This window comes from Lytechinus pictus, unplaced genomic scaffold, assembly GCF_037042905.1.
Source record: "Lytechinus pictus isolate F3 Inbred unplaced genomic scaffold, Lp3.0 scaffold_19, whole genome shotgun sequence".
NCBI lineage: Eukaryota > Metazoa > Echinodermata > Echinoidea > Temnopleuroida > Toxopneustidae > Lytechinus > Lytechinus pictus.
This window is the reverse complement of record NW_026974140.1, coordinates 602,371-611,817: the sequence shown is the minus strand read 5'-3', so window position 1 is coordinate 611,817 and position 9,447 is coordinate 602,371.

Sequence of the window (9,447 nt, the reverse complement as noted above, 5' to 3'; positions counted from 1 at the left end):
TCTTCAATATTAAGGTAGTAAAACATATCATGGACATTCCGAATTGCCTCTGCAATATTTCTTCCTTTTACAAAAGCATGTTGATCTGGATTGATTATTGAATGTATTACTTTTCGTAAGCGTGTTGAAAAAACTTTAGAGCATATTTTGACATCAATATCAATCAATAAAATAGGTAGATAATTTTCCAAAAATCTGTTATCTTTGTTTGGTTTAAGTATCAACGTAACAACACTCTGTTTTTGTCTTTGATAATTCTGATTTTATAAAAGAATCATTCAATGCCGCTAGTTCAATTCTTTTATTTCATTTCCATTCAGAAAACATAATACAAAGTAATATAAAGTAATACAAATCAAGTACAATTTTACAGAAGGGCATTCTTACTTCGTAAAAAAAACAAAACAGAAAAAACAGTATAATATAGAGCATAAATGGAAATGAGGGGGATCCACTAAAAAGCAAAGCTTGTAAAGTGTGGATCCCCCTTGACCAGAGGGTCAGACAAAATGTCCCAAAATCTCACATAAAATTATTTTGTGAGTCCGTCATATCCTGGTGATTTTCCGATTGGCATTGCTTTAACCGCTGCCTGACATTCGTCTATTGTTAACAGACCTTTACAACTATTCCGGGATTCTTCATCCAAACATTTAATTCCATCGTACAAAAAAGATCTGGCGTTAGAATCGTCCAACTCAACATGCTGTTTCGAGTAGAATGATTTATAAAAATGTTGTATTTCTTTAAGAATATTACTTTCATCTTCTAGAACTTAATTTTGTACTTCAAGCTTACGAATGGTAGATTTGTTTTTATGATGCTTTTCAAAAAACAAAAAAATGTTCATTACTTCTTTCACCGTACTCTGACCAGTTAGCTTTGGATCGAATAATTAATCCATCTGTGACAATTCTATAATATTCTTCTAATTCTTCTTTAGCTTTCTCATACAGTAAGATCTTATTTTTATCCCCTTCTCCGAAAATATTTTCTAGTTGTTTCACATTATCTTCTAACTCAACACGTTTCTGTTTAACCAACTTGGCTTTCATTTTGCTAAATGTTTGTGTAATTCTTCTGATTTTAAATCTAAGATATTCCCATGTAAATGCAGGGTCGAATGATTCACATTCTTGTTTCCACATCTCAAAATCTCCCTTAAGGGATTCACAGTATTTTTCATGATAACATAAAGAAGAATTAAATTTCCAGTATCAATTACCCGTTTTTTTTTTCCTTCAAATTAAGATACAATATAATCGCAGAATGGTCTGTAGCTATCGATGGTATGATATTAACATCCGACACAAAATCTTGAATCTCATTTGAGATTAGCCAGTAATTTAATCTACTCTGACTTTTAAAGTCATTCCTTCTCCATATTATACGGGTCAATATATGGTTTGACCCGGAACAAATTGCAAAAAATGATTTTCAACGGTATTTTGTACTATTTGACCTTAGAATTAACATACTAAAAATCTACCAAAATCAGCATCCGGGAAAGTGGTTATTTTCAAGATGGCGTCCAAGATGGCCGCCATTCACTAAAATGGATATAACTCACTCATCCACCCTTGAATCCTATTTGGGTTCATATTCCATGGTCCAATGGGTAAAATAATTTGTTTATACAAGTTAGAGTGAATATTAGCACTCCAGGGTACCAGGAAAACCCAAGATGGCGCCCAAAATGGCTGCCGTAGTCTAAAAAATCCACAATTCATGTATTACTTAAGTGGCTTTAATTTGGTTTCCATCCGCCTGTTTTAATGATGAAAAAGTACGTCGGGACAAGTTACAAGAACAGCCAGTGGTCTGGTGTGTCCAAAAATTCAAGATGGATTCCAAAAATTAAGTTTAAAATGGCCGTTAATCCTTAAAATGGACATAGCTCATATCTCATCCACCTGAGAGATATGATTTTGGTGTCTAGACCATGGTTTAAATGGTCAAATAATACATTGGGACAACTTACAAGGACAGTCAGTGGTCCGGTATGTTCAAAAATCCAAGAGGGCTTCCAAAAATGGAGTAAGAAATGCTGTTGCTACTTTAAAAAATCCCAAACATATATCCGGGAATATGATTTTTTTTGTGCCTATACCATGGTTAAATTGGTCAAATAATAAATTGGGATAAGTTACCACGGACGATTGGTGGTCAAGTATGTCCAAAAGTCCACGGTGGCTTAAAAAATAGTATCAATTAGCCGCGATGGTATTTAAAAATGGACATAGTTCATGTTTTATTCGTCAAGGGCATATGATTTTGTTGCCTATATCATGCTTTCAAAAGGCAGAACATTAGTTACAAGGACAGTCAGTGGTCCAGTATGTCGAAAATCTAACAAAGCTTCCAAAAATCGGAGTCTAAAATGACTGATGTTACTTTAAAAATGGACATAGATCATTTAAAATCCACCTAGGAGATATGACTTCGGTGTCCACACTATGGTTTCATGGTTAAAATAATACGTTTGGACTGGTTACATTGATATGCAGTTGTCTAGTTCGCCTAAAACACAAGAGGTTTTTTAAAAAAGGAATCTAAAACGACTCATATCATTCAATAGTGGTCAGAGTTCTACAATATTCATCTGCAAGAAATAATGTTGGTGTCCAAATTGTGGTATGAAGGGTCAAATAATACATTCGGACAAGTAACAAGGATGGTTAGTACTCCATTTTGTCAAACAATCCATGATGGATTCTAGAATTTTATCACCTCTCATGAAACAATATGATAACTTGTCCCCATCCATTTAAGTGTAGGCACCAATAATATTTCTAACAGGTAGATATTTTATGTACCAGTAGTCATTTTAGAACCCATTTTTTAAGCCAACTTGGATTTTAAGGCAAAATGGATAGCTGCATATCATGGTAACCAGTCCCAAAGTATTGTTTGGCCCTTGAAACCCTAGTGTAGACACCAAAATAATATCCCCAATGTGTATTTATAATGTTCTACATCCACTTTTAAGTAACAGCAGTCATTTAAGACCCCCATTTTTAAAGCCATATTTGATTTTTGGACATACCTGACACCTGACTGTCCTTTCAACTTAACCCAATGTATTGCTTGACCCTGTAAACTCTAGTATAGACAGCAAAATCATACCTCCAAGGTGTATTTATAACAAAATATGCATACTTTTAAGTAGCAACAGTCAATTGACACCCCATTTTTTTAAAGTAATCTTTGATTTTTTTAACATACAGACAACTGACTGGTCTTGTAACTTACCCCAGTGTATTACTTGACCCTTTTAAACCATGCTTTTAACACCAAACTCATATTCCCCAGACAGATATTAAACAAACCATGTCCTTTTATAAGTACCATCACACATATTTTTACTCAATTTTTGGACATACTAGACCACTGACTGTCATTGTCTTGTCCTAATATACAATTTGACCCTTGAAACCATAGTTTAGACACCGAAATCATATCTCACAGCGGATTCAAAATGAGCTATGCCACTTTTAAGTATCAACAGCCATTTTAGAATCAAGTTTTGGAAGCCATATTGGATTTTTGGTCATACCAGACCACTGACTGGCCTTAAAATCTGTCCTAATGTATTATTTTGGCCCTTAAACCAGTGGTTTAGACCCCAAAATTGCATCTCCCATGCCGATATGAAATAAGCTATGTCCGCTTTAAGTAGCAGCAGTCAATTTATAATCAATTTTGGGAAGCCATCTTAGATTTTTTGACCGACCAGGCCACTGACTGTCCTTGTAACTTATCTTAATATATTATTTGACCCTTGAAACTAGTGGTTTAGACTTCAAAATCACATATCCCAGGCCAAAATGAAATGAGCTCTGTCCGCTTTAAGTATTAGCAGCCATTTCAGAATCAATTTTTAGAATCCATCGAGGATTTTTGCACATACTAGACCACTGACTTTCCTTGTCACAATGTATTATTTTACCCTTTTAACCATGGTATAGACACAAAAATCATATTTCTGGACATTGAACAAACTATGTCGGTTTATTTTAAGTAGCAACAGCAATTTTCGACTCCATTTTTGGAAGCCATCTTGGATTTTTGAACATACTAGACCACTTACTGTCCTTGTAACTTATCCCAATGTCTTATTTGACCATTGAAATCATGGTCAAGACACCGAAATCATTAAGTCCCAGGCGGATTTGAAATGAACTATGTCCATTTTAATTATCAACAGCCATTTTAAACTCCATTTTTGGAAGCCATCTTGGATTTTAGGACACATCAGACCACTGGCTGTCCTTGTAACTTGTTTTAATGTACTATTTCACCCTTAAAAACCATTGAATAAAAAACCAATTTAGATTAATTGTGGATTTTCAGCCTACGGCAGCCATTTTGGGCGCCATCTTGGATTTGCCTGGTACACTGGAGGGCTTATAATGCATTCTAGCCTAAATCAATTTTTGTACCCCAAGACCATGGAATATGAACCGAAATAGTATTCTAGGGTGGATAATGTGTCAGTTGTATCTATTTTCAGTGAATGGCGGCCATCTTGGACGCCATCTTGAAAATAACCACTTTCCCTGATGCGGATTTTGGTAGATTTTTAGTATGTTATTCCTGGGGTCAAATAGTACAAAATACCGTTGAAAAATCATTTGTTGCAATTTGTTCCGGGTAAGGCTATTTTTGGTCGTATATTGACCCGTCTATATATATTTCTTCAATTTAGGGTTTTGGCGACGCCATATGTCCACCAGTTCATGTTCACAGAGCAGAGATATCAAATCTTTTTCTACTTTCTTTGTATTTATCTACAGTTGTAATTTCAAGTCTATCCAATTGAGCACCCTGACAAATATTGGAGTCTACGCCTAGCAGTAACACTGTTTCCTCAATGTTCTCAATACTTTATAATGTTTCTTGTATATGAGACCAACAATTTCTCTGCTCTGTATGTTCGGTGCATATATCTTTAACAAAACGAGTAATTTTCCTTCAACTTCAATCAAAATAAGATTTATAACGACCATTTGGGTCGGAAATCGATCTCTTTAGTACATAGTCAAAACCATTCTTGATATACACTACTCAAAAAAAGTTAAGGACCACTTTTTAAAACGTACATAAAGATTTTATACAAGGTGTTTTATTTCTGGAAATACCTCAGTACAACTGTCCTAAATGTCCTTAAACACGCTGTAATCAATTTCACGCATGGGTGGTTTCAGTTGTTGCACAATGTCTCTCGCATCACTGCACTTCCTGAAAAGTGGGCCCCGAGGGGTATCAGCTACCGACATGAAGTGATAAAAACGAATGTCTGAGTGTCTTTCAGGCAGTTCAGTAACGAGTGTGACCACCTCCTGCAGCAATAACGGCTTCACAGCGCTGTCTCATGGAGCTGATGAGGCGATTGATGTCTCTGACGTCCAGTGCATCCCATGCAGCCTCCAGAGCCACACCCAGCTGCTGCAGTCCAAGTGGATGGGCTTCGAGCTGCTCGAGACTCCTCCCCATCATGTCCCAGACGTGCTCTATCGGGTTTAAGTCCGGGGACCTCGCTGGCCACTCCATACGCTCAATCCCCTGGCCCTCAAGGAACTCGGTCACCACCCTAGCTCGGTGGGCACGGGCATTGTCATCCATGAAAATGATGTTTTGTCCCACATTTTCTGCAAATGGCACCACTATAGGTTCAAGGACCTCATCCCTGTACCTCACTCCTGTCATTGCTCCCCCTGGGACCACGTAGAGACGAGTACGGTTGACGTAGGTGATGCCTCCCCACACCATGACGCTGCCTCCCCCATAACGGTCATGTTCTGCAATACAGGGGTCTGCAAATCTCTCTCCTGGTCGCCTCCAGACTCTCGAACGTCCATCATTGTGGTCAAGGGAAAATCTGCTCTCATCTGTGAACAGAACTCTACGCCATTGCTGTCTGGTCCATCTGACATGCTCCCGAGCCCAGTTGAGACGAATTCTTCTGTGAGCAGGGGTGAGTGGGACACACTGAGCTGGCCGTCTGGCATGCATATTGGCTCTGTGAAGTCGGTTACGGATTGTTTGAGTGGAAACAATCACTCCAGTTGCTGCAGCGAAGTCATTGTTGAGGCGGCGTGCACTGTGAAAGCGGTTGCGGAGGCTGAGATTCGTCAAGTAGCGATCATCTCTAGGGGTTGTCGAAACTGGTCGGCCACTGCGGGGTCTCTCGGAGTATAGCCCTGTCTCTCGGTGTCTTTGATTTGCTCTGCTAATGACACTGTGTGACACGCCCATCATTCTGGCTACTCTTCGCTGACTGAGGCCAGCTTCCAGCATCCCTAGGGCTCTGGCTACATCTGTTTCACTTAGGTGGTGTCTTGGCATTGCTGTTGTAGGCAAGTTGTTGATTGTACAGACTAAAGACGGAAAATGCTTTGGAAGACACTTGTCTTATGGCCCACTGCAATGATGCCAGAGACATCATAGCAATGCCAAGATACAGCTGTCCAGAATGCCATCAAACACAATGACATCAATTTCACACATGCAGTTCTTTCATGATGTCTCTGGCATCATTGCAGTGGGCCATAAGACAAGTGTCTTCCAAAGCATTTTCCGTCTTTAGTCTGTACAATCAACAACTTGCCTACAACAGCAATGCCAAGACACCACCTAAGTGAAACAGATGTAGCCAGAGCCCGAGGGATGCTGGAAGCTGGCCTCAGTCAGCGAAGAGTAGCCAGAATGATGGGCGTGTCACACAGTGTCATTAGCAGAGCAAATCAAAGACACCGAGAGACAGGGCTATACTCCGAGAGACCCCGCAGTGGCCGACCAGTTTCGACAACCCCTAGAGATGATCGCTACTTGACGAATCTCAGCCTCCGCAACCGCTTTCACAGTGCACACCGCCTCAACAATGACTTCGCTGCAGCAACTGGAGTGATTGTTTCCACTCAAACAATCCGTAACCGACTTCACAGAGCCAATATGCATGCCAGACGGCCAGCTCAGTGTGTCCCATTCACCCCTGCTCACAGAAGAATTCGTCTCAACTGGGCCCGGGAGCATGTCAGATGGACCAGACAGCAATGGCGTAGAGTTCTGTTCACAGATGAGAGCAGATTTTCCCTTGACCACAATGATGGACGTTCGAGAGTCTGGAGGCGACCAGGAGAGAGATTTGCAGACCCCTGTATTGCAGAACATGACCGTTATGGGGGAGGCAGCGTCATGGTGTGGGGAGGCATCACCTACGCCAACCGTACTCGTCTCTACGTGGTCCCAGGGGGAGCAATGACAGGAGTGAGGTACAGGGATGAGGTCCTTGAACCTATAGTGGTGCCATTTGCAGAAAATGTGGGACAAAACATCATTTTCATGGATGACAATGCCCGTGCCCACCGAGCTAGGGTGGTGACCGAGTTCCTTGAGGGCCAGGGGATTGAGCGTATGGAGTGGCCAGCGAGGTCCCCGGACTTAAACCCGATAGAGCACGTCTGGGACATGATGGGGATGAGTCTCGAGCAGCTCGAAGCCCATCCACTTGGACTGCAGCAGCTGGGTGTGGCTCTGGAGGCTGCATGGGATGCACTGGACGTCAGAGACATCAATCGCCTCATCAGCTCCATGAGACAGCGCTGTGAAGCCGTTATTGCTGCAGGAGGTGGTCACACTCGTTACTGAACTGCCTGAAAGACACTCAGACATTCGTTTTTACCACTTCATGTCGGTAGCTGATACCCCTCGGGGCCCACTTTTCAGGATGTGCAGTGATGCGAGAGACATTGTGCAACAACTGAAACCACCCATGCGTGAAATTGATTACAGCGTGTTTAAGGACATTTAGGACAGTTGTACTGAGGTATTTCCAGAAATAAAACACCTTGTATAAAATATTTATGTACGTTTTAAAAAGTGGTCCTTAACTTTTTTTGAGTAGTGTATATAAGGGTACCTTGACTGCAATTAGAACCATTTTTTCTTCCTCCTTCTTTTGTACTGTGCGTTTCTTGTAAGCAGAATATATTTGCCCTTTGGTTTTGCAAAAAAAATATATATATATTTATTTTAACGTAATTTCCCAATACAACGTACAATGAATGATAGGATTTTAAAACTGGTCATATATAAAAGTTATTTTCTTTGGTTTGAAAATAATTTTAATTAAACTACATCCCATGTATACCACTTCGGAAAATAATTTTATTCTGCTATCTGTATCCTTGAATAAATTGATTCTTTGTATCATGTGTAGAGGACACTGTAAATATGTATTACTCATAAATTATACATAACAAAAAAGTAACAGCACTGATGATTAGTATCTGCCAAACAGTGTACGGAGCTCCATATGTGACACTCAGTGTTTACATTTTCCTTTGCAAATAATCGAACAAGTTACAGGTCGTCTGGCCTAATTGTTTTTAAAGCGCCAGGATCATATTTTTTCCCATCTTTATATTTGATAACACGGGGAACTGACCACGAAATAAAGGCGAAGTTTCCTGCAGCGCGGAGCTCGCAAACTTTCTTCAACAATATCTGATGTTCCTAACGAGTCGATTGATGGACGTCGTCGCTTACGACGATACGATAATCGTTGATTTTAAGCGATTTTCCTTTAGATGACGCTGCTCGTAGAAATGTTTCGCGATCGCGATATCGTAGGAACCGTACGTGGATTCGTCTGGGTCTGTTTCGTTCGTTGCCTTGACGACTCGGCGCACCCCTCCCCATCGGTGTGCGATGCGCTCTCTCTATTTCCATAGAATGTTGTATTTCAAGCACCTGTGTTGCTAAGGAGTGCACAAATGTAGAGCAGTCGACTGTATTACCTTCAGCCATCTCGGGCACGTTATGTAACACAACGTTGTTTCTTTTGTTGCGGTTTTCAATGCCTATGATCTGTGACTTTAACTCATCCATTGCTGATCTACTAGCCTTTTCCTCGATGGATGAAGATATTTCTTCCAATTGCGTTTCCATATAGGAAAACCCGTTGTCTAAGTCTGAATAATGAGTTTTCACAACATTTACTCTCTCGTCAATGGCGTCAACTCTCGTATTGATGGCCTGCATATTAGATAATAATGTATCTAGAATTGGCATATTATGCCATATGTCTTTCAACATCTGCGTCTCTGATGGCATTGTGATGGTTAAATTAGAAGCTTTAGCAGCCATATGTAATACACTAGACACGGATGTGATACTGGAAAAATGGACGTCGAGCACTTACTCAAAATTCTCCGTTCGGTTCTGTTCTGTAGATTCTAACGAAACGAGTCCAATATCCAAAACGTAGTTTATCCAACATCTGACAGTTCTATCCAGTTGGATTTAAAGATTTAAAATATGAAATTCTAGCACTTTTTTAGGCCTAATTATTATTATTTTTTTTGAGGAGCGCCATAATTTTGTAAACGTAATGACCCAGGCCTAGTTTCACCACAGATTAATTAATAGCTACACAGCTGTTGC